Source organism: Anomaloglossus baeobatrachus, unplaced genomic scaffold (assembly GCF_048569485.1).
Source record: "Anomaloglossus baeobatrachus isolate aAnoBae1 unplaced genomic scaffold, aAnoBae1.hap1 Scaffold_4202, whole genome shotgun sequence".
Lineage (NCBI taxonomy): Eukaryota > Metazoa > Chordata > Amphibia > Anura > Aromobatidae > Anomaloglossus > Anomaloglossus baeobatrachus.
In genome coordinates, this window is record NW_027443538.1 from 17,852 (window position 1) to 41,980 (window position 24,129).

General features: G+C 46.4%; 15 non-coding genes and 1 pseudogene across 15 annotated transcripts; all 16 read left to right on the plus strand.

The window, feature by feature from the left end:
- Window positions 1–336: 336 nt before the first annotated feature.
- LOC142278970 (U2 spliceosomal RNA) lies at window positions 337–527 on the plus strand. The gene has a single exon (XR_012741733.1). It is a non-coding gene; the product is annotated as a U2 spliceosomal RNA (small nuclear RNA).
- A 1,387-nt stretch (window positions 528–1,914) lies between these two features.
- LOC142278971 (U2 spliceosomal RNA) lies at window positions 1,915–2,105 on the plus strand. The gene has a single exon (XR_012741734.1). It is a non-coding gene; the product is annotated as a U2 spliceosomal RNA (small nuclear RNA).
- A 1,387-nt stretch (window positions 2,106–3,492) lies between these two features.
- On the plus strand, window positions 3,493–3,683 carry LOC142278972 (U2 spliceosomal RNA). Its single transcript, XR_012741735.1, has one exon. It is a non-coding gene; the product is annotated as a U2 spliceosomal RNA (small nuclear RNA).
- A 1,387-nt stretch (window positions 3,684–5,070) lies between these two features.
- On the plus strand, window positions 5,071–5,261 carry LOC142278973 (U2 spliceosomal RNA). Its single transcript, XR_012741736.1, has one exon. It is a non-coding gene; the product is annotated as a U2 spliceosomal RNA (small nuclear RNA).
- Window positions 5,262–6,648: 1,387 nt separating this feature from the next.
- On the plus strand, window positions 6,649–6,839 carry LOC142278974 (U2 spliceosomal RNA). The gene has a single exon (XR_012741737.1). It is a non-coding gene; the product is annotated as a U2 spliceosomal RNA (small nuclear RNA).
- Window positions 6,840–8,226: 1,387 nt separating this feature from the next.
- Window positions 8,227–8,417, plus strand: LOC142278975 (U2 spliceosomal RNA). Its single transcript, XR_012741738.1, has one exon. It is a non-coding gene; the product is annotated as a U2 spliceosomal RNA (small nuclear RNA).
- Window positions 8,418–9,804: 1,387 nt separating this feature from the next.
- Window positions 9,805–9,995, plus strand: LOC142278976 (U2 spliceosomal RNA). Its single transcript, XR_012741739.1, has one exon. It is a non-coding gene; the product is annotated as a U2 spliceosomal RNA (small nuclear RNA).
- A 1,387-nt stretch (window positions 9,996–11,382) lies between these two features.
- Window positions 11,383–11,573, plus strand: LOC142278978 (U2 spliceosomal RNA). Its single transcript, XR_012741741.1, has one exon. It is a non-coding gene; the product is annotated as a U2 spliceosomal RNA (small nuclear RNA).
- Window positions 11,574–12,960: 1,387 nt separating this feature from the next.
- Window positions 12,961–13,151, plus strand: LOC142278980 (U2 spliceosomal RNA). The gene has a single exon (XR_012741742.1). It is a non-coding gene; the product is annotated as a U2 spliceosomal RNA (small nuclear RNA).
- A 1,387-nt stretch (window positions 13,152–14,538) lies between these two features.
- LOC142278981 (U2 spliceosomal RNA) lies at window positions 14,539–14,729 on the plus strand. The gene has a single exon (XR_012741743.1). It is a non-coding gene; the product is annotated as a U2 spliceosomal RNA (small nuclear RNA).
- A 1,387-nt stretch (window positions 14,730–16,116) lies between these two features.
- LOC142278982 (U2 spliceosomal RNA) lies at window positions 16,117–16,307 on the plus strand. The gene has a single exon (XR_012741744.1). It is a non-coding gene; the product is annotated as a U2 spliceosomal RNA (small nuclear RNA).
- A 1,387-nt stretch (window positions 16,308–17,694) lies between these two features.
- LOC142278983 (U2 spliceosomal RNA) lies at window positions 17,695–17,885 on the plus strand. The gene has a single exon (XR_012741745.1). It is a non-coding gene; the product is annotated as a U2 spliceosomal RNA (small nuclear RNA).
- A 1,387-nt stretch (window positions 17,886–19,272) lies between these two features.
- LOC142278984 (U2 spliceosomal RNA) lies at window positions 19,273–19,463 on the plus strand. Its single transcript, XR_012741746.1, has one exon. It is a non-coding gene; the product is annotated as a U2 spliceosomal RNA (small nuclear RNA).
- A 1,387-nt stretch (window positions 19,464–20,850) lies between these two features.
- On the plus strand, window positions 20,851–21,041 carry LOC142278985 (U2 spliceosomal RNA). Its single transcript, XR_012741747.1, has one exon. It is a non-coding gene; the product is annotated as a U2 spliceosomal RNA (small nuclear RNA).
- A 1,387-nt stretch (window positions 21,042–22,428) lies between these two features.
- On the plus strand, window positions 22,429–22,619 carry LOC142278986 (U2 spliceosomal RNA). Its single transcript, XR_012741748.1, has one exon. It is a non-coding gene; the product is annotated as a U2 spliceosomal RNA (small nuclear RNA).
- A 1,387-nt stretch (window positions 22,620–24,006) lies between these two features.
- LOC142278992 (U2 spliceosomal RNA) lies at window positions 24,007–24,129 on the plus strand (annotated as a pseudogene; the record flags this gene model as incomplete).

The following is a 24,129-nucleotide window of genomic DNA, read 5'->3' on the forward strand; positions in this document are numbered from 1 at the left end:
GGCTTTCTACGGGTAAGGATGGCAAAGGGTGGCAGTGACGGAAAGTCAGGCAACCTGTCCTGTCCGTCTTTTTGTATCGTGAATTGGAAAGACTGCAAGGGGGAGGGGAGTTGCTTGCGCCCTAAAGGAGGAGTTATTCAGATTCATTGCAGTGGGCGGCGGCTGCAAAACGCACCATTCTTCTTGTTTTGGCTCTGCAAAGCAGCCTTTTCAAGGGTTGGCTTGGGTGACAAAATGTCTTGTGTAGGCGTGGGTTTGTCTCCCTCTCGCTCTCTCTCCCTAAGATGTGTCCGGCATAGGCCAGGGTGCCACTCGAGGCCCAAACCAATTCTGGTTATCGCTTCTCGGCCTTTTGGCTAAGATCAAGTGTAGTATCTGTTCTTATCAGTTTAATATCTGATACGTCCCCTATCTGGGGACCATATATTAAATGGATTTTTAGAACAGGGAGATGGAAAAAGAGCTTGCTCTGTCCACTCCACGCATTGACCTGGTATTGCAGTACCTCCAGGAACGGTGCACCCCTTCTTAACCCAGTTTCCAAAAGCAGAACTCAATTCACCTGATTCATATTAGCCCGATTTAATGAATTGGAAGAAAGCATACGTCTTCATATGCACCTCAATTTGGCCCATTCACTTTTCACACTTCCTCCTTTTGTTTTTTATCTTTCACACTTTTGACTTTCTTTATTCATCCAAATAGCAAACTCATCACCACTCAACCTGACCAACTCGGCTATGTCCCCGTGCTGCAGTTCTCTGTCTTATCTAGATCATTTGCAATTGAATGGAATAGATCCCTTTTGGACAAAGTGGATTCACCTGCTGCTGCAGTGACCACAGGTGTGATAACATCTAGAATTGGCATCTGGTGCGATCTCTCCGCTTCCACTCCAAAGAAAGTTACCTGTTTATTCCTATCATGCATTGGTTTTTGGGGTTTTCTTTGAGTAATGATGATCTCTTTAGTAGTCTGTTGGCGCCCTCTCCTGGAGGAATAGTTTGCTTGCTCTTGGACATTCTAAAAGAGAGGTCATGATAGACATTGAGCTTCTGAGCTCAATTGGGGACAGTCATGGGTGATGAATGTTTGCAACCTACTGCGAAGCCTCATACCGCAATATAAGGAACGTCAAATACTAAGAAAGGGCGGCCTATGAAAGAATTACTACTTTCAATAAGTACACTTAAACGGCTAATTGGGAATAGAAAAACTGTAAAAAGCCCTCTGAGAAAGCCCCCCTCTAACCTTTGATAGTAAGCTTTTCTGTAGTCTGCCTGTTGATGTATTTTCCGTTTGAACTGTGCACAACATGAAGAGACGGAACACTGGCGGCTTGTCACAATGCCCCCCGATGACATCACAATAGCGCTGCTGCCTAGAAAACAAGCTGCGCAGAAGAAGTTGTTCTTTGGGTGGGAGGGTGGGCTAGTGGAAGGAGGGGGCAATCTCTTTTTTTCCCGGGTGGTAGGGGGATGACAGGAGAAGGGAAGCGGGTGGTGAGAAAGGTACAGAGGGCAGGGTTTGGGGGCTGGGAAGGAAAGGGAAAAGATTAGGGTTTGGGGATGATGAAAGGGCTTTCTACGGGTAAGGATGGCAAAGGGTGGCAGTGACGGAAAGTCAGGCAACCTGTCCTGTCCGTCTTTTTGTATCGTGAATTGGAAAGACTGCAAGGGGGAGGGGAGTTGCTTGCGCCCTAAAGGAGGAGTTATTCAGATTCATTGCAGTGGGCGGCGGCTGCAAAACGCACCATTCTTCTTGTTTTGGCTCTGCAAAGCAGCCTTTTCAAGGGTTGGCTTGGGTGACAAAATGTCTTGTGTAGGCGTGGGTTTGTCTCCCTCTCGCTCTCTCTCCCTAAGATGTGTCCGGCATAGGCCAGGGTGCCACTCGAGGCCCAAACCAATTCTGGTTATCGCTTCTCGGCCTTTTGGCTAAGATCAAGTGTAGTATCTGTTCTTATCAGTTTAATATCTGATACGTCCCCTATCTGGGGACCATATATTAAATGGATTTTTAGAACAGGGAGATGGAAAAAGAGCTTGCTCTGTCCACTCCACGCATTGACCTGGTATTGCAGTACCTCCAGGAACGGTGCACCCCTTCTTAACCCAGTTTCCAAAAGCAGAACTCAATTCACCTGATTCATATTAGCCCGATTTAATGAATTGGAAGAAAGCATACGTCTTCATATGCACCTCAATTTGGCCCATTCACTTTTCACACTTCCTCCTTTTGTTTTTTATCTTTCACACTTTTGACTTTCTTTATTCATCCAAATAGCAAACTCATCACCACTCAACCTGACCAACTCGGCTATGTCCCCGTGCTGCAGTTCTCTGTCTTATCTAGATCATTTGCAATTGAATGGAATAGATCCCTTTTGGACAAAGTGGATTCACCTGCTGCTGCAGTGACCACAGGTGTGATAACATCTAGAATTGGCATCTGGTGCGATCTCTCCGCTTCCACTCCAAAGAAAGTTACCTGTTTATTCCTATCATGCATTGGTTTTTGGGGTTTTCTTTGAGTAATGATGATCTCTTTAGTAGTCTGTTGGCGCCCTCTCCTGGAGGAATAGTTTGCTTGCTCTTGGACATTCTAAAAGAGAGGTCATGATAGACATTGAGCTTCTGAGCTCAATTGGGGACAGTCATGGGTGATGAATGTTTGCAACCTACTGCGAAGCCTCATACCGCAATATAAGGAACGTCAAATACTAAGAAAGGGCGGCCTATGAAAGAATTACTACTTTCAATAAGTACACTTAAACGGCTAATTGGGAATAGAAAAACTGTAAAAAGCCCTCTGAGAAAGCCCCCCTCTAACCTTTGATAGTAAGCTTTTCTGTAGTCTGCCTGTTGATGTATTTTCCGTTTGAACTGTGCACAACATGAAGAGACGGAACACTGGCGGCTTGTCACAATGCCCCCCGATGACATCACAATAGCGCTGCTGCCTAGAAAACAAGCTGCGCAGAAGAAGTTGTTCTTTGGGTGGGAGGGTGGGCTAGTGGAAGGAGGGGGCAATCTCTTTTTTTCCCGGGTGGTAGGGGGATGACAGGAGAAGGGAAGCGGGTGGTGAGAAAGGTACAGAGGGCAGGGTTTGGGGGCTGGGAAGGAAAGGGAAAAGATTAGGGTTTGGGGATGATGAAAGGGCTTTCTACGGGTAAGGATGGCAAAGGGTGGCAGTGACGGAAAGTCAGGCAACCTGTCCTGTCCGTCTTTTTGTATCGTGAATTGGAAAGACTGCAAGGGGGAGGGGAGTTGCTTGCGCCCTAAAGGAGGAGTTATTCAGATTCATTGCAGTGGGCGGCGGCTGCAAAACGCACCATTCTTCTTGTTTTGGCTCTGCAAAGCAGCCTTTTCAAGGGTTGGCTTGGGTGACAAAATGTCTTGTGTAGGCGTGGGTTTGTCTCCCTCTCGCTCTCTCTCCCTAAGATGTGTCCGGCATAGGCCAGGGTGCCACTCGAGGCCCAAACCAATTCTGGTTATCGCTTCTCGGCCTTTTGGCTAAGATCAAGTGTAGTATCTGTTCTTATCAGTTTAATATCTGATACGTCCCCTATCTGGGGACCATATATTAAATGGATTTTTAGAACAGGGAGATGGAAAAAGAGCTTGCTCTGTCCACTCCACGCATTGACCTGGTATTGCAGTACCTCCAGGAACGGTGCACCCCTTCTTAACCCAGTTTCCAAAAGCAGAACTCAATTCACCTGATTCATATTAGCCCGATTTAATGAATTGGAAGAAAGCATACGTCTTCATATGCACCTCAATTTGGCCCATTCACTTTTCACACTTCCTCCTTTTGTTTTTTATCTTTCACACTTTTGACTTTCTTTATTCATCCAAATAGCAAACTCATCACCACTCAACCTGACCAACTCGGCTATGTCCCCGTGCTGCAGTTCTCTGTCTTATCTAGATCATTTGCAATTGAATGGAATAGATCCCTTTTGGACAAAGTGGATTCACCTGCTGCTGCAGTGACCACAGGTGTGATAACATCTAGAATTGGCATCTGGTGCGATCTCTCCGCTTCCACTCCAAAGAAAGTTACCTGTTTATTCCTATCATGCATTGGTTTTTGGTGTTTTCTTTGAGTAATGATGATCTCTTTAGTAGTCTGTTGGCGCCCTCTCCTGGAGGAATAGTTTGCTTGCTCTTGGACATTCTAAAAGAGAGGTCATGATAGACATTGAGCTTCTGAGCTCAATTGGGGACAGTCATGGGTGATGAATGTTTGCAACCTACTGCGAAGCCTCATACCGCAATATAAGGAACGTCAAATACTAAGAAAGGGCGGCCTATGAAAGAATTACTACTTTCAATAAGTACACTTAAACGGCTAATTGGGAATAGAAAAACTGTAAAAAGCCCTCTGAGAAAGCCCCCCTCTAACCTTTGATAGTAAGCTTTTCTGTAGTCTGCCTGTTGATGTATTTTCCGTTTGAACTGTGCACAACATGAAGAGACGGAACACTGGCGGCTTGTCACAATGCCCCCCGATGACATCACAATAGCGCTGCTGCCTAGAAAACAAGCTGCGCAGAAGAAGTTGTTCTTTGGGTGGGAGGGTGGGCTAGTGGAAGGAGGGGGCAATCTCTTTTTTTCCCGGGTGGTAGGGGGATGACAGGAGAAGGGAAGCGGGTGGTGAGAAAGGTACAGAGGGCAGGGTTTGGGGGCTGGGAAGGAAAGGGAAAAGATTAGGGTTTGGGGATGATGAAAGGGCTTTCTACGGGTAAGGATGGCAAAGGGTGGCAGTGACGGAAAGTCAGGCAACCTGTCCTGTCCGTCTTTTTGTATCGTGAATTGGAAAGACTGCAAGGGGGAGGGGAGTTGCTTGCGCCCTAAAGGAGGAGTTATTCAGATTCATTGCAGTGGGCGGCGGCTGCAAAACGCACCATTCTTCTTGTTTTGGCTCTGCAAAGCAGCCTTTTCAAGGGTTGGCTTGGGTGACAAAATGTCTTGTGTAGGCGTGGGTTTGTCTCCCTCTCGCTCTCTCTCCCTAAGATGTGTCCGGCATAGGCCAGGGTGCCACTCGAGGCCCAAACCAATTCTGGTTATCGCTTCTCGGCCTTTTGGCTAAGATCAAGTGTAGTATCTGTTCTTATCAGTTTAATATCTGATACGTCCCCTATCTGGGGACCATATATTAAATGGATTTTTAGAACAGGGAGATGGAAAAAGAGCTTGCTCTGTCCACTCCACGCATTGACCTGGTATTGCAGTACCTCCAGGAACGGTGCACCCCTTCTTAACCCAGTTTCCAAAAGCAGAACTCAATTCACCTGATTCATATTAGCCCGATTTAATGAATTGGAAGAAAGCATACGTCTTCATATGCACCTCAATTTGGCCCATTCACTTTTCACACTTCCTCCTTTTGTTTTTTATCTTTCACACTTTTGACTTTCTTTATTCATCCAAATAGCAAACTCATCACCACTCAACCTGACCAACTCGGCTATGTCCCCGTGCTGCAGTTCTCTGTCTTATCTAGATCATTTGCAATTGAATGGAATAGATCCCTTTTGGACAAAGTGGATTCACCTGCTGCTGCAGTGACCACAGGTGTGATAACATCTAGAATTGGCATCTGGTGCGATCTCTCCGCTTCCACTCCAAAGAAAGTTACCTGTTTATTCCTATCATGCATTGGTTTTTGGGGTTTTCTTTGAGTAATGATGATCTCTTTAGTAGTCTGTTGGCGCCCTCTCCTGGAGGAATAGTTTGCTTGCTCTTGGACATTCTAAAAGAGAGGTCATGATAGACATTGAGCTTCTGAGCTCAATTGGGGACAGTCATGGGTGATGAATGTTTGCAACCTACTGCGAAGCCTCATACCGCAATATAAGGAACGTCAAATACTAAGAAAGGGCGGCCTATGAAAGAATTACTACTTTCAATAAGTACACTTAAACGGCTAATTGGGAATAGAAAAACTGTAAAAAGCCCTCTGAGAAAGCCCCCCTCTAACCTTTGATAGTAAGCTTTTCTGTAGTCTGCCTGTTGATGTATTTTCCGTTTGAACTGTGCACAACATGAAGAGACGGAACACTGGCGGCTTGTCACAATGCCCCCCGATGACATCACAATAGCGCTGCTGCCTAGAAAACAAGCTGCGCAGAAGAAGTTGTTCTTTGGGTGGGAGGGTGGGCTAGTGGAAGGAGGGGGCAATCTCTTTTTTTCCCGGGTGGTAGGGGGATGACAGGAGAAGGGAAGCGGGTGGTGAGAAAGGTACAGAGGGCAGGGTTTGGGGGCTGGGAAGGAAAGGGAAAAGATTAGGGTTTGGGGATGATGAAAGGGCTTTCTACGGGTAAGGATGGCAAAGGGTGGCAGTGACGGAAAGTCAGGCAACCTGTCCTGTCCGTCTTTTTGTATCGTGAATTGGAAAGACTGCAAGGGGGAGGGGAGTTGCTTGCGCCCTAAAGGAGGAGTTATTCAGATTCATTGCAGTGGGCGGCGGCTGCAAAACGCACCATTCTTCTTGTTTTGGCTCTGCAAAGCAGCCTTTTCAAGGGTTGGCTTGGGTGACAAAATGTCTTGTGTAGGCGTGGGTTTGTCTCCCTCTCGCTCTCTCTCCCTAAGATGTGTCCGGCATAGGCCAGGGTGCCACTCGAGGCCCAAACCAATTCTGGTTATCGCTTCTCGGCCTTTTGGCTAAGATCAAGTGTAGTATCTGTTCTTATCAGTTTAATATCTGATACGTCCCCTATCTGGGGACCATATATTAAATGGATTTTTAGAACAGGGAGATGGAAAAAGAGCTTGCTCTGTCCACTCCACGCATTGACCTGGTATTGCAGTACCTCCAGGAACGGTGCACCCCTTCTTAACCCAGTTTCCAAAAGCAGAACTCAATTCACCTGATTCATATTAGCCCGATTTAATGAATTGGAAGAAAGCATACGTCTTCATATGCACCTCAATTTGGCCCATTCACTTTTCACACTTCCTCCTTTTGTTTTTTATCTTTCACACTTTTGACTTTCTTTATTCATCCAAATAGCAAACTCATCACCACTCAACCTGACCAACTCGGCTATGTCCCCGTGCTGCAGTTCTCTGTCTTATCTAGATCATTTGCAATTGAATGGAATAGATCCCTTTTGGACAAAGTGGATTCACCTGCTGCTGCAGTGACCACAGGTGTGATAACATCTAGAATTGGCATCTGGTGCGATCTCTCCGCTTCCACTCCAAAGAAAGTTACCTGTTTATTCCTATCATGCATTGGTTTTTGGGGTTTTCTTTGAGTAATGATGATCTCTTTAGTAGTCTGTTGGCGCCCTCTCCTGGAGGAATAGTTTGCTTGCTCTTGGACATTCTAAAAGAGAGGTCATGATAGACATTGAGCTTCTGAGCTCAATTGGGGACAGTCATGGGTGATGAATGTTTGCAACCTACTGCGAAGCCTCATACCGCAATATAAGGAACGTCAAATACTAAGAAAGGGCGGCCTATGAAAGAATTACTACTTTCAATAAGTACACTTAAACGGCTAATTGGGAATAGAAAAACTGTAAAAAGCCCTCTGAGAAAGCCCCCCTCTAACCTTTGATAGTAAGCTTTTCTGTAGTCTGCCTGTTGATGTATTTTCCGTTTGAACTGTGCACAACATGAAGAGACGGAACACTGGCGGCTTGTCACAATGCCCCCCGATGACATCACAATAGCGCTGCTGCCTAGAAAACAAGCTGCGCAGAAGAAGTTGTTCTTTGGGTGGGAGGGTGGGCTAGTGGAAGGAGGGGGCAATCTCTTTTTTTCCCGGGTGGTAGGGGGATGACAGGAGAAGGGAAGCGGGTGGTGAGAAAGGTACAGAGGGCAGGGTTTGGGGGCTGGGAAGGAAAGGGAAAAGATTAGGGTTTGGGGATGATGAAAGGGCTTTCTACGGGTAAGGATGGCAAAGGGTGGCAGTGACGGAAAGTCAGGCAACCTGTCCTGTCCGTCTTTTTGTATCGTGAATTGGAAAGACTGCAAGGGGGAGGGGAGTTGCTTGCGCCCTAAAGGAGGAGTTATTCAGATTCATTGCAGTGGGCGGCGGCTGCAAAACGCACCATTCTTCTTGTTTTGGCTCTGCAAAGCAGCCTTTTCAAGGGTTGGCTTGGGTGACAAAATGTCTTGTGTAGGCGTGGGTTTGTCTCCCTCTCGCTCTCTCTCCCTAAGATGTGTCCGGCATAGGCCAGGGTGCCACTCGAGGCCCAAACCAATTCTGGTTATCGCTTCTCGGCCTTTTGGCTAAGATCAAGTGTAGTATCTGTTCTTATCAGTTTAATATCTGATACGTCCCCTATCTGGGGACCATATATTAAATGGATTTTTAGAACAGGGAGATGGAAAAAGAGCTTGCTCTGTCCACTCCACGCATTGACCTGGTATTGCAGTACCTCCAGGAACGGTGCACCCCTTCTTAACCCAGTTTCCAAAAGCAGAACTCAATTCACCTGATTCATATTAGCCCGATTTAATGAATTGGAAGAAAGCATACGTCTTCATATGCACCTCAATTTGGCCCATTCACTTTTCACACTTCCTCCTTTTGTTTTTTATCTTTCACACTTTTGACTTTCTTTATTCATCCAAATAGCAAACTCATCACCACTCAACCTGACCAACTCGGCTATGTCCCCGTGCTGCAGTTCTCTGTCTTATCTAGATCATTTGCAATTGAATGGAATAGATCCCTTTTGGACAAAGTGGATTCACCTGCTGCTGCAGTGACCACAGGTGTGATAACATCTAGAATTGGCATCTGGTGCGATCTCTCCGCTTCCACTCCAAAGAAAGTTACCTGTTTATTCCTATCATGCATTGGTTTTTGGGGTTTTCTTTGAGTAATGATGATCTCTTTAGTAGTCTGTTGGCGCCCTCTCCTGGAGGAATAGTTTGCTTGCTCTTGGACATTCTAAAAGAGAGGTCATGATAGACATTGAGCTTCTGAGCTCAATTGGGGACAGTCATGGGTGATGAATGTTTGCAACCTACTGCGAAGCCTCATACCGCAATATAAGGAACGTCAAATACTAAGAAAGGGCGGCCTATGAAAGAATTACTACTTTCAATAAGTACACTTAAACGGCTAATTGGGAATAGAAAAACTGTAAAAAGCCCTCTGAGAAAGCCCCCCTCTAACCTTTGATAGTAAGCTTTTCTGTAGTCTGCCTGTTGATGTATTTTCCGTTTGAACTGTGCACAACATGAAGAGACGGAACACTGGCGGCTTGTCACAATGCCCCCCGATGACATCACAATAGCGCTGCTGCCTAGAAAACAAGCTGCGCAGAAGAAGTTGTTCTTTGGGTGGGAGGGTGGGCTAGTGGAAGGAGGGGGCAATCTCTTTTTTTCCCGGGTGGTAGGGGGATGACAGGAGAAGGGAAGCGGGTGGTGAGAAAGGTACAGAGGGCAGGGTTTGGGGGCTGGGAAGGAAAGGGAAAAGATTAGGGTTTGGGGATGATGAAAGGGCTTTCTACGGGTAAGGATGGCAAAGGGTGGCAGTGACGGAAAGTCAGGCAACCTGTCCTGTCCGTCTTTTTGTATCGTGAATTGGAAAGACTGCAAGGGGGAGGGGAGTTGCTTGCGCCCTAAAGGAGGAGTTATTCAGATTCATTGCAGTGGGCGGCGGCTGCAAAACGCACCATTCTTCTTGTTTTGGCTCTGCAAAGCAGCCTTTTCAAGGGTTGGCTTGGGTGACAAAATGTCTTGTGTAGGCGTGGGTTTGTCTCCCTCTCGCTCTCTCTCCCTAAGATGTGTCCGGCATAGGCCAGGGTGCCACTCGAGGCCCAAACCAATTCTGGTTATCGCTTCTCGGCCTTTTGGCTAAGATCAAGTGTAGTATCTGTTCTTATCAGTTTAATATCTGATACGTCCCCTATCTGGGGACCATATATTAAATGGATTTTTAGAACAGGGAGATGGAAAAAGAGCTTGCTCTGTCCACTCCACGCATTGACCTGGTATTGCAGTACCTCCAGGAACGGTGCACCCCTTCTTAACCCAGTTTCCAAAAGCAGAACTCAATTCACCTGATTCATATTAGCCCGATTTAATGAATTGGAAGAAAGCATACGTCTTCATATGCACCTCAATTTGGCCCATTCACTTTTCACACTTCCTCCTTTTGTTTTTTATCTTTCACACTTTTGACTTTCTTTATTCATCCAAATAGCAAACTCATCACCACTCAACCTGACCAACTCGGCTATGTCCCCGTGCTGCAGTTCTCTGTCTTATCTAGATCATTTGCAATTGAATGGAATAGATCCCTTTTGGACAAAGTGGATTCACCTGCTGCTGCAGTGACCACAGGTGTGATAACATCTAGAATTGGCATCTGGTGCGATCTCTCCGCTTCCACTCCAAAGAAAGTTACCTGTTTATTCCTATCATGCATTGGTTTTTGGGGTTTTCTTTGAGTAATGATGATCTCTTTAGTAGTCTGTTGGCGCCCTCTCCTGGAGGAATAGTTTGCTTGCTCTTGGACATTCTAAAAGAGAGGTCATGATAGACATTGAGCTTCTGAGCTCAATTGGGGACAGTCATGGGTGATGAATGTTTGCAACCTACTGCGAAGCCTCATACCGCAATATAAGGAACGTCAAATACTAAGAAAGGGCGGCCTATGAAAGAATTACTACTTTCAATAAGTACACTTAAACGGCTAATTGGGAATAGAAAAACTGTAAAAAGCCCTCTGAGAAAGCCCCCCTCTAACCTTTGATAGTAAGCTTTTCTGTAGTCTGCCTGTTGATGTATTTTCCGTTTGAACTGTGCACAACATGAAGAGACGGAACACTGGCGGCTTGTCACAATGCCCCCCGATGACATCACAATAGCGCTGCTGCCTAGAAAACAAGCTGCGCAGAAGAAGTTGTTCTTTGGGTGGGAGGGTGGGCTAGTGGAAGGAGGGGGCAATCTCTTTTTTTCCCGGGTGGTAGGGGGATGACAGGAGAAGGGAAGCGGGTGGTGAGAAAGGTACAGAGGGCAGGGTTTGGGGGCTGGGAAGGAAAGGGAAAAGATTAGGGTTTGGGGATGATGAAAGGGCTTTCTACGGGTAAGGATGGCAAAGGGTGGCAGTGACGGAAAGTCAGGCAACCTGTCCTGTCCGTCTTTTTGTATCGTGAATTGGAAAGACTGCAAGGGGGAGGGGAGTTGCTTGCGCCCTAAAGGAGGAGTTATTCAGATTCATTGCAGTGGGCGGCGGCTGCAAAACGCACCATTCTTCTTGTTTTGGCTCTGCAAAGCAGCCTTTTCAAGGGTTGGCTTGGGTGACAAAATGTCTTGTGTAGGCGTGGGTTTGTCTCCCTCTCGCTCTCTCTCCCTAAGATGTGTCCGGCATAGGCCAGGGTGCCACTCGAGGCCCAAACCAATTCTGGTTATCGCTTCTCGGCCTTTTGGCTAAGATCAAGTGTAGTATCTGTTCTTATCAGTTTAATATCTGATACGTCCCCTATCTGGGGACCATATATTAAATGGATTTTTAGAACAGGGAGATGGAAAAAGAGCTTGCTCTGTCCACTCCACGCATTGACCTGGTATTGCAGTACCTCCAGGAACGGTGCACCCCTTCTTAACCCAGTTTCCAAAAGCAGAACTCAATTCACCTGATTCATATTAGCCCGATTTAATGAATTGGAAGAAAGCATACGTCTTCATATGCACCTCAATTTGGCCCATTCACTTTTCACACTTCCTCCTTTTGTTTTTTATCTTTCACACTTTTGACTTTCTTTATTCATCCAAATAGCAAACTCATCACCACTCAACCTGACCAACTCGGCTATGTCCCCGTGCTGCAGTTCTCTGTCTTATCTAGATCATTTGCAATTGAATGGAATAGATCCCTTTTGGACAAAGTGGATTCACCTGCTGCTGCAGTGACCACAGGTGTGATAACATCTAGAATTGGCATCTGGTGCGATCTCTCCGCTTCCACTCCAAAGAAAGTTACCTGTTTATTCCTATCATGCATTGGTTTTTGGGGTTTTCTTTGAGTAATGATGATCTCTTTAGTAGTCTGTTGGCGCCCTCTCCTGGAGGAATAGTTTGCTTGCTCTTGGACATTCTAAAAGAGAGGTCATGATAGACATTGAGCTTCTGAGCTCAATTGGGGACAGTCATGGGTGATGAATGTTTGCAACCTACTGCGAAGCCTCATACCGCAATATAAGGAACGTCAAATACTAAGAAAGGGCGGCCTATGAAAGAATTACTACTTTCAATAAGTACACTTAAACGGCTAATTGGGAATAGAAAAACTGTAAAAAGCCCTCTGAGAAAGCCCCCCTCTAACCTTTGATAGTAAGCTTTTCTGTAGTCTGCCTGTTGATGTATTTTCCGTTTGAACTGTGCACAACATGAAGAGACGGAACACTGGCGGCTTGTCACAATGCCCCCCGATGACATCACAATAGCGCTGCTGCCTAGAAAACAAGCTGCGCAGAAGAAGTTGTTCTTTGGGTGGGAGGGTGGGCTAGTGGAAGGAGGGGGCAATCTCTTTTTTTCCCGGGTGGTAGGGGGATGACAGGAGAAGGGAAGCGGGTGGTGAGAAAGGTACAGAGGGCAGGGTTTGGGGGCTGGGAAGGAAAGGGAAAAGATTAGGGTTTGGGGATGATGAAAGGGCTTTCTACGGGTAAGGATGGCAAAGGGTGGCAGTGACGGAAAGTCAGGCAACCTGTCCTGTCCGTCTTTTTGTATCGTGAATTGGAAAGACTGCAAGGGGGAGGGGAGTTGCTTGCGCCCTAAAGGAGGAGTTATTCAGATTCATTGCAGTGGGCGGCGGCTGCAAAACGCACCATTCTTCTTGTTTTGGCTCTGCAAAGCAGCCTTTTCAAGGGTTGGCTTGGGTGACAAAATGTCTTGTGTAGGCGTGGGTTTGTCTCCCTCTCGCTCTCTCTCCCTAAGATGTGTCCGGCATAGGCCAGGGTGCCACTCGAGGCCCAAACCAATTCTGGTTATCGCTTCTCGGCCTTTTGGCTAAGATCAAGTGTAGTATCTGTTCTTATCAGTTTAATATCTGATACGTCCCCTATCTGGGGACCATATATTAAATGGATTTTTAGAACAGGGAGATGGAAAAAGAGCTTGCTCTGTCCACTCCACGCATTGACCTGGTATTGCAGTACCTCCAGGAACGGTGCACCCCTTCTTAACCCAGTTTCCAAAAGCAGAACTCAATTCACCTGATTCATATTAGCCCGATTTAATGAATTGGAAGAAAGCATACGTCTTCATATGCACCTCAATTTGGCCCATTCACTTTTCACACTTCCTCCTTTTGTTTTTTATCTTTCACACTTTTGACTTTCTTTATTCATCCAAATAGCAAACTCATCACCACTCAACCTGACCAACTCGGCTATGTCCCCGTGCTGCAGTTCTCTGTCTTATCTAGATCATTTGCAATTGAATGGAATAGATCCCTTTTGGACAAAGTGGATTCACCTGCTGCTGCAGTGACCACAGGTGTGATAACATCTAGAATTGGCATCTGGTGCGATCTCTCCGCTTCCACTCCAAAGAAAGTTACCTGTTTATTCCTATCATGCATTGGTTTTTGGGGTTTTCTTTGAGTAATGATGATCTCTTTAGTAGTCTGTTGGCGCCCTCTCCTGGAGGAATAGTTTGCTTGCTCTTGGACATTCTAAAAGAGAGGTCATGATAGACATTGAGCTTCTGAGCTCAATTGGGGACAGTCATGGGTGATGAATGTTTGCAACCTACTGCGAAGCCTCATACCGCAATATAAGGAACGTCAAATACTAAGAAAGGGCGGCCTATGAAAGAATTACTACTTTCAATAAGTACACTTAAACGGCTAATTGGGAATAGAAAAACTGTAAAAAGCCCTCTGAGAAAGCCCCCCTCTAACCTTTGATAGTAAGCTTTTCTGTAGTCTGCCTGTTGATGTATTTTCCGTTTGAACTGTGCACAACATGAAGAGACGGAACACTGGCGGCTTGTCACAATGCCCCCCGATGACATCACAATAGCGCTGCTGCCTAGAAAACAAGCTGCGCAGAAGAAGTTGTTCTTTGGGTGGGAGGGTGGGCTAGTGGAAGGAGGGGGCAATCTCTTTTTTTCCCGGGTGGTAGGGGGATGACAGGAGAAGGGAAGCGGGTGGTGAGAAAGGTACAGAGGGCAGGGTTTGGGGGCTGGGAAGGAAAGGGAAAAGATTAGGGTTTGGGGATGATGAAAGGGCTTTCTACGGGTAAGGATGGCAAAGGGTGGCAGTGACGGAAAGTCAGGCAACCTGTCCTGTCCGTCTTTTTGTATCGTGAATTGGAAAGACTGCAAGGGGGAGGGGAGTTGCTTGCGCCCTAAAGGAGGAGTTATTCAGATTCATTGCAGTGGGCGGCGGCTGCAAAACGCACCATTCTTCTTGTTTTGGCTCTGCAAAGCAGCCTTTTCAAGGGTTGGCTTGGGTGACAAAATGTCTTGTGTAGGCGTGGGTTTGTCTCCCTCTCGCTCTCTCTCCCTAAGATGTGTCCGGCATAGGCCAGGGTGCCACTCGAGGCCCAAACCAATTCTGGTTATCGCTTCTCGGCCTTTTGGCTAAGATCAAGTGTAGTATCTGTTCTTATCAGTTTAATATCTGATACGTCCCCTATCTGGGGACCATATATTAAATGGATTTTTAGAACAGGGAGATGGAAAAAGAGCTTGCTCTGTCCACTCCACGCATTGACCTGGTATTGCAGTACCTCCAGGAACGGTGCACCCCTTCTTAACCCAGTTTCCAAAAGCAGAACTCAATTCACCTGATTCATATTAGCCCGATTTAATGAATTGGAAGAAAGCATACGTCTTCATATGCACCTCAATTTGGCCCATTCACTTTTCACACTTCCTCCTTTTGTTTTTTATCTTTCACACTTTTGACTTTCTTTATTCATCCAAATAGCAAACTCATCACCACTCAACCTGACCAACTCGGCTATGTCCCCGTGCTGCAGTTCTCTGTCTTATCTAGATCATTTGCAATTGAATGGAATAGATCCCTTTTGGACAAAGTGGATTCACCTGCTGCTGCAGTGACCACAGGTGTGATAACATCTAGAATTGGCATCTGGTGCGATCTCTCCGCTTCCACTCCAAAGAAAGTTACCTGTTTATTCCTATCATGCATTGGTTTTTGGGGTTTTCTTTGAGTAATGATGATCTCTTTAGTAGTCTGTTGGCGCCCTCTCCTGGAGGAATAGTTTGCTTGCTCTTGGACATTCTAAAAGAGAGGTCATGATAGACATTGAGCTTCTGAGCTCAATTGGGGACAGTCATGGGTGATGAATGTTTGCAACCTACTGCGAAGCCTCATACCGCAATATAAGGAACGTCAAATACTAAGAAAGGGCGGCCTATGAAAGAATTACTACTTTCAATAAGTACACTTAAACGGCTAATTGGGAATAGAAAAACTGTAAAAAGCCCTCTGAGAAAGCCCCCCTCTAACCTTTGATAGTAAGCTTTTCTGTAGTCTGCCTGTTGATGTATTTTCCGTTTGAACTGTGCACAACATGAAGAGACGGAACACTGGCGGCTTGTCACAATGCCCCCCGATGACATCACAATAGCGCTGCTGCCTAGAAAACAAGCTGCGCAGAAGAAGTTGTTCTTTGGGTGGGAGGGTGGGCTAGTGGAAGGAGGGGGCAATCTCTTTTTTTCCCGGGTGGTAGGGGGATGACAGGAGAAGGGAAGCGGGTGGTGAGAAAGGTACAGAGGGCAGGGTTTGGGGGCTGGGAAGGAAAGGGAAAAGATTAGGGTTTGGGGATGATGAAAGGGCTTTCTACGGGTAAGGATGGCAAAGGGTGGCAGTGACGGAAAGTCAGGCAACCTGTCCTGTCCGTCTTTTTGTATCGTGAATTGGAAAGACTGCAAGGGGGAGGGGAGTTGCTTGCGCCCTAAAGGAGGAGTTATTCAGATTCATTGCAGTGGGCGGCGGCTGCAAAACGCACCATTCTTCTTGTTTTGGCTCTGCAAAGCAGCCTTTTCAAGGGTTGGCTTGGGTGACAAAATGTCTTGTGTAGGCGTGGGTTTGTCTCCCTCTCGCTCTCTCTCCCTAAGATGTGTCCGGCATAGGCCAGGGTGCCACTCGAGGCCCAAACCAATTCTGGTTATCGCTTCTCGGCCTTTTGGCTAAGATCAAGTGTAGTATCTGTTCTTATCAGTTTAATATCTGATACGTCCCCTATCTGGGGACCATATATTAAATGGATTTTTAGAACAGGGAGATGGAAAAAGAGCTTGCTCTGTCCACTCCACGCATTGACCTGGTATTGCAGTACCTCCAGGAACGGTGCACCCCTTCTTAACCCAGTTTCCAAAAGCAGAACTCAATTCACCTGATTCATATTAGCCCGATTTAATGAATTGGAAGAAAGCATACGTCTTCATATGCACCTCAATTTGGCCCATTCACTTTTCACACTTCCTCCTTTTGTTTTTTATCTTTCACACTTTTGACTTTCTTTATTCATCCAAATAGCAAACTCATCACCACTCAACCTGACCAACTCGGCTATGTCCCCGTGCTGCAGTTCTCTGTCTTATCTAGATCATTTGCAATTGAATGGAATAGATCCCTTTTGGACAAAGTGGATTCACCTGCTGCTGCAGTGACCACAGGTGTGATAACATCTAGAATTGGCATCTGGTGCGATCTCTCCGCTTCCACTCCAAAGAAAGTTACCTGTTTATTCCTATCATGCATTGGTTTTTGGGGTTTTCTTTGAGTAATGATGATCTCTTTAGTAGTCTGTTGGCGCCCTCTCCTGGAGGAATAGTTTGCTTGCTCTTGGACATTCTAAAAGAGAGGTCATGATAGACATTGAGCTTCTGAGCTCAATTGGGGACAGTCATGGGTGATGAATGTTTGCAACCTACTGCGAAGCCTCATACCGCAATATAAGGAACGTCAAATACTAAGAAAGGGCGGCCTATGAAAGAATTACTACTTTCAATAAGTACACTTAAACGGCTAATTGGGAATAGAAAAACTGTAAAAAGCCCTCTGAGAAAGCCCCCCTCTAACCTTTGATAGTAAGCTTTTCTGTAGTCTGCCTGTTGATGTATTTTCCGTTTGAACTGTGCACAACATGAAGAGACGGAACACTGGCGGCTTGTCACAATGCCCCCCGATGACATCACAATAGCGCTGCTGCCTAGAAAACAAGCTGCGCAGAAGAAGTTGTTCTTTGGGTGGGAGGGTGGGCTAGTGGAAGGAGGGGGCAATCTCTTTTTTTCCCGGGTGGTAGGGGGATGACAGGAGAAGGGAAGCGGGTGGTGAGAAAGGTACAGAGGGCAGGGTTTGGGGGCTGGGAAGGAAAGGGAAAAGATTAGGGTTTGGGGATGATGAAAGGGCTTTCTACGGGTAAGGATGGCAAAGGGTGGCAGTGACGGAAAGTCAGGCAACCTGTCCTGTCCGTCTTTTTGTATCGTGAATTGGAAAGACTGCAAGGGGGAGGGGAGTTGCTTGCGCCCTAAAGGAGGAGTTATTCAGATTCATTGCAGTGGGCGGCGGCTGCAAAACGCACCATTCTTCTTGTTTTGGCTCTGCAAAGCAGCCTTTTCAAGGGTTGGCTTGGGTGACAAAATGTCTTGTGTAGGCGTGGGTTTGTCTCCCTCTCGCTCTCTCTCCCTAAGATGTGTCCGGCATAGGCCAGGGTGCCACTCGAGGCCCAAACCAATTCTGGTTATCGCTTCTCGGCCTTTTGGCTAAGATCAAGTGTAGTATCTGTTCTTATCAGTTTAATATCTGATACGTCCCCTATCTGGGGACCATATATTAAATGGATTTTTAGAACAGGGAGATGGAAAAAGAGCTTGCTCTGTCCACTCCACGCATTGACCTGGTATTGCAGTACCTCCAGGAACGGTGCACCCCTTCTTAACCCAGTTTCCAAAAGCAGAACTCAATTCACCTGATTCATATTAGCCCGATTTAATGAATTGGAAGAAAGCATACGTCTTCATATGCACCTCAATTTGGCCCATTCACTTTTCACACTTCCTCCTTTTGTTTTTTATCTTTCACACTTTTGACTTTCTTTATTCATCCAAATAGCAAACTCATCACCACTCAACCTGACCAACTCGGCTATGTCCCCGTGCTGCAGTTCTCTGTCTTATCTAGATCATTTGCAATTGAATGGAATAGATCCCTTTTGGACAAAGTGGATTCACCTGCTGCTGCAGTGACCACAGGTGTGATAACATCTAGAATTGGCATCTGGTGCGATCTCTCCGCTTCCACTCCAAAGAAAGTTACCTGTTTATTCCTATCATGCATTGGTTTTTGGGGTTTTCTTTGAGTAATGATGATCTCTTTAGTAGTCTGTTGGCGCCCTCTCCTGGAGGAATAGTTTGCTTGCTCTTGGACATTCTAAAAGAGAGGTCATGATAGACATTGAGCTTCTGAGCTCAATTGGGGACAGTCATGGGTGATGAATGTTTGCAACCTACTGCGAAGCCTCATACCGCAATATAAGGAACGTCAAATACTAAGAAAGGGCGGCCTATGAAAGAATTACTACTTTCAATAAGTACACTTAAACGGCTAATTGGGAATAGAAAAACTGTAAAAAGCCCTCTGAGAAAGCCCCCCTCTAACCTTTGATAGTAAGCTTTTCTGTAGTCTGCCTGTTGATGTATTTTCCGTTTGAACTGTGCACAACATGAAGAGACGGAACACTGGCGGCTTGTCACAATGCCCCCCGATGACATCACAATAGCGCTGCTGCCTAGAAAACAAGCTGCGCAGAAGAAGTTGTTCTTTGGGTGGGAGGGTGGGCTAGTGGAAGGAGGGGGCAATCTCTTTTTTTCCCGGGTGGTAGGGGGATGACAGGAGAAGGGAAGCGGGTGGTGAGAAAGGTACAGAGGGCAGGGTTTGGGGGCTGGGAAGGAAAGGGAAAAGATTAGGGTTTGGGGATGATGAAAGGGCTTTCTACGGGTAAGGATGGCAAAGGGTGGCAGTGACGGAAAGTCAGGCAACCTGTCCTGTCCGTCTTTTTGTATCGTGAATTGGAAAGACTGCAAGGGGGAGGGGAGTTGCTTGCGCCCTAAAGGAGGAGTTATTCAGATTCATTGCAGTGGGCGGCGGCTGCAAAACGCACCATTCTTCTTGTTTTGGCTCTGCAAAGCAGCCTTTTCAAGGGTTGGCTTGGGTGACAAAATGTCTTGTGTAGGCGTGGGTTTGTCTCCCTCTCGCTCTCTCTCCCTAAGATGTGTCCGGCATAGGCCAGGGTGCCACTCGAGGCCCAAACCAATTCTGGTTATCGCTTCTCGGCCTTTTGGCTAAGATCAAGTGTAGTATCTGTTCTTATCAGTTTAATATCTGATACGTCCCCTATCTGGGGACCATATATTAAATGGATTTTTAGAACAGGGAGATGGAAAAAGAGCTTGCTCTGTCCACTCCACGCATTGACCTGGTATTGCAGTACCTCCAGGAACGGTGCACCCCTTCTTAACCCAGTTTCCAAAAGCAGAACTCAATTCACCTGATTCATATTAGCCCGATTTAATGAATTGGAAGAAAGCATACGTCTTCATATGCACCTCAATTTGGCCCATTCACTTTTCACACTTCCTCCTTTTGTTTTTTATCTTTCACACTTTTGACTTTCTTTATTCATCCAAATAGCAAACTCATCACCACTCAACCTGACCAACTCGGCTATGTCCCCGTGCTGCAGTTCTCTGTCTTATCTAGATCATTTGCAATTGAATGGAATAGATCCCTTTTGGACAAAGTGGATTCACCTGCTGCTGCAGTGACCACAGGTGTGATAACATCTAGAATTGGCATCTGGTGCGATCTCTCCGCTTCCACTCCAAAGAAAGTTACCTGTTTATTCCTATCATGCATTGGTTTTTGGGGTTTTCTTTGAGTAATGATGATCTCTTTAGTAGTCTGTTGGCGCCCTCTCCTGGAGGAATAGTTTGCTTGCTCTTGGACATTCTAAAAGAGAGGTCATGATAGACATTGAGCTTCTGAGCTCAATTGGGGACAGTCATGGGTGATGAATGTTTGCAACCTACTGCGAAGCCTCATACCGCAATATAAGTAACGTCAAATACTAAGAAAGGGCGGCCTATGAAAGAATTACTACTTTCAATAAGTACACTTAAACGGCTAATTGGGAATAGAAAAACTGTAAAAAGCCCTCTGAGAAAGCCCCCCTCTAACCTTTGATAGTAAGCTTTTCTGTAGTCTGCCTGTTGATGTATTTTCCGTTTGAACTGTGCACAACATGAAGAGACGGAACACTGGCGGCTTGTCACAATGCCCCCCGATGACATCACAATAGCGCTGCTGCCTAGAAAACAAGCTGCGCAGAAGAAGTTGTTCTTTGGGTGGGAGGGTGGGCTAGTGGAAGGAGGGGGCAATCTCTTTTTTTCCCGGGTGGTAGGGGGATGACAGGAGAAGGGAAGCGGGTGGTGAGAAAGGTACAGAGGGCAGGGTTTGGGGGCTGGGAAGGAAAGGGAAAAGATTAGGGTTTGGGGATGATGAAAGGGCTTTCTACGGGTAAGGATGGCAAAGGGTGGCAGTGACGGAAAGTCAGGCAACCTGTCCTGTCCGTCTTTTTGTATCGTGAATTGGAAAGACTGCAAGGGGGAGGGGAGTTGCTTGCGCCCTAAAGGAGGAGTTATTCAGATTCATTGCAGTGGGCGGCGGCTGCAAAACGCACCATTCTTCTTGTTTTGGCTCTGCAAAGCAGCCTTTTCAAGGGTTGGCTTGGGTGACAAAATGTCTTGTGTAGGCGTGGGTTTGTCTCCCTCTCGCTCTCTCTCCCTAAGATGTGTCCGGCATAGGCCAGGGTGCCACTCGAGGCCCAAACCAATTCTGGTTATCGCTTCTCGGCCTTTTGGCTAAGATCAAGTGTAGTATCTGTTCTTATCAGTTTAATATCTGATACGTCCCCTATCTGGGGACCATATATTAAATGGATTTTTAGAACAGGGAGATGGAAAAAGAGCTTGCTCTGTCCACTCCACGCATTGACCTGGTATTGCAGTACCTCCAGGAACGGTGCACCCCTTCTTAACCCAGTTTCCAAAAGCAGAACTCAATTCACCTGATTCATATTAGCCCGATTTAATGAATTGGAAGAAAGCATACGTCTTCATATGCACCTCAATTTGGCCCATTCACTTTTCACACTTCCTCCTTTTGTTTTTTATCTTTCACACTTTTGACTTTCTTTATTCATCCAAATAGCAAACTCATCACCACTCAACCTGACCAACTCGGCTATGTCCCCGTGCTGCAGTTCTCTGTCTTATCTAGATCATTTGCAATTGAATGGAATAGATCCCTTTTGGACAAAGTGGATTCACCTGCTGCTGCAGTGACCACAGGTGTGATAACATCTAGAATTGGCATCTGGTGCGATCTCTCCGCTTCCACTCCAAAGAAAGTTACCTGTTTATTCCTATCATGCATTGGTTTTTGGGGTTTTCTTTGAGTAATGATGATCTCTTTAGTAGTCTGTTGGCGCCCTCTCCTGGAGGAATAGTTTGCTTGCTCTTGGACATTCTAAAAGAGAGGTCATGATAGACATTGAGCTTCTGAGCTCAATTGGGGACAGTCATGGGTGATGAATGTTTGCAACCTACTGCGAAGCCTCATACCGCAATATAAGGAACGTCAAATACTAAGAAAGGGCGGCCTATGAAAGAATTACTACTTTCAATAAGTACACTTAAACGGCTAATTGGGAATAGAAAAACTGTAAAAAGCCCTCTGAGAAAGCCCCCCTCTAACCTTTGATAGTAAGCTTTTCTGTAGTCTGCCTGTTGATGTATTTTCCGTTTGAACTGTGCACAACATGAAGAGACGGAACACTGGCGGCTTGTCACAATGCCCCCCGATGACATCACAATAGCGCTGCTGCCTAGAAAACAAGCTGCGCAGAAGAAGTTGTTCTTTGGGTGGGAGGGTGGGCTAGTGGAAGGAGGGGGCAATCTCTTTTTTTCCCGGGTGGTAGGGGGATGACAGGAGAAGGGAAGCGGGTGGTGAGAAAGGTACAGAGGGCAGGGTTTGGGGGCTGGGAAGGAAAGGGAAAAGATTAGGGTTTGGGGATGATGAAAGGGCTTTCTACGGGTAAGGATGGCAAAGGGTGGCAGTGACGGAAAGTCAGGCAACCTGTCCTGTCCGTCTTTTTGTATCGTGAATTGGAAAGACTGCAAGGGGGAGGGGAGTTGCTTGCGCCCTAAAGGAGGAGTTATTCAGATTCATTGCAGTGGGCGGCGGCTGCAAAACGCACCATTCTTCTTGTTTTGGCTCTGCAAAGCAGCCTTTTCAAGGGTTGGCTTGGGTGACAAAATGTCTTGTGTAGGCGTGGGTTTGTCTCCCTCTCGCTCTCTCTCCCTAAGATGTGTCCGGCATAGGCCAGGGTGCCACTCGAGGCCCAAACCAATTCTGGTTATCGCTTCTCGGCCTTTTGGCTAAGATCAAGTGTAGTATCTGTTCTTATCAGTTTAATATCTGATACGTCCCCTATCTGGGGACCATATATTAAATGGATTTTTAGAACAGGGAGATGGAAAAAGAGCTTGCTCTGTCCACTCCACGCATTGACCTGGTATTGCAGTACCTCCAGGAACGGTGCACCCCTTCTTAACCCAGTTTCCAAAAGCAGAACTCAATTCACCTGATTCATATTAGCCCGATTTAATGAATTGGAAGAAAGCATACGTCTTCATATGCACCTCAATTTGGCCCATTCACTTTTCACACTTCCTCCTTTTGTTTTTTATCTTTCACACTTTTGACTTTCTTTATTCATCCAAATAGCAAACTCATCACCACTCAACCTGACCAACTCGGCTATGTCCCCGTGCTGCAGTTCTCTGTCTTATCTAGATCATTTGCAATTGAATGGAATAGATCCCTTTTGGACAAAGTGGATTCACCTGCTGCTGCAGTGACCACAGGTGTGATAACATCTAGAATTGGCATCTGGTGCGATCTCTCCGCTTCCACTCCAAAGAAAGTTACCTGTTTATTCCTATCATGCATTGGTTTTTGGGGTTTTCTTTGAGTAATGATGATCTCTTTAGTAGTCTGTTGGCGCCCTCTCCTGGAGGAATAGTTTGCTTGCTCTTGGACATTCTAAAAGAGAGGTCATGATAGACATTGAGCTTCTGAGCTCAATTGGGGACAGTCATGGGTGATGAATGTTTGCAACCTACTGCGAAGCCTCATACCGCAATATAAGGAACGTCAAATACTAAGAAAGGGCGGCCTATGAAAGAATTACTACTTTCAATAAGTACACTTAAACGGCTAATTGGGAATAGAAAAACTGTAAAAAGCCCTCTGAGAAAGCCCCCCTCTAACCTTTGATAGTAAGCTTTTCTGTAGTCTGCCTGTTGATGTATTTTCCGTTTGAACTGTGCACAACATGAAGAGACGGAACACTGGCGGCTTGTCACAATGCCCCCCGATGACATCACAATAGCGCTGCTGCCTAGAAAACAAGCTGCGCAGAAGAAGTTGTTCTTTGGGTGGGAGGGTGGGCTAGTGGAAGGAGGGGGCAATCTCTTTTTTTCCCGGGTGGTAGGGGGATGACAGGAGAAGGGAAGCGGGTGGTGAGAAAGGTACAGAGGGCAGGGTTTGGGGGCTGGGAAGGAAAGGGAAAAGATTAGGGTTTGGGGATGATGAAAGGGCTTTCTACGGGTAAGGATGGCAAAGGGTGGCAGTGACGGAAAGTCAGGCAACCTGTCCTGTCCGTCTTTTTGTATCGTGAATTGGAAAGACTGCAAGGGGGAGGGGAGTTGCTTGCGCCCTAAAGGAGGAGTTATTCAGATTCATTGCAGTGGGCGGCGGCTGCAAAACGCACCATTCTTCTTGTTTTGGCTCTGCAAAGCAGCCTTTTCAAGGGTTGGCTTGGGTGACAAAATGTCTTGTGTAGGCGTGGGTTTGTCTCCCTCTCGCTCTCTCTCCCTAAGATGTGTCCGGCATAGGCCAGGGTGCCACTCGAGGCCCAAACCAATTCTGGTTATCGCTTCTCGGCCTTTTGGCTAAGATCAAGTGTAGTATCTGTTCTTATCAGTTTAATATCTGATACGTCCCCTATCTGGGGACCATATATTAAATGGATTTTTAGAACAGGGAGATGGAAAA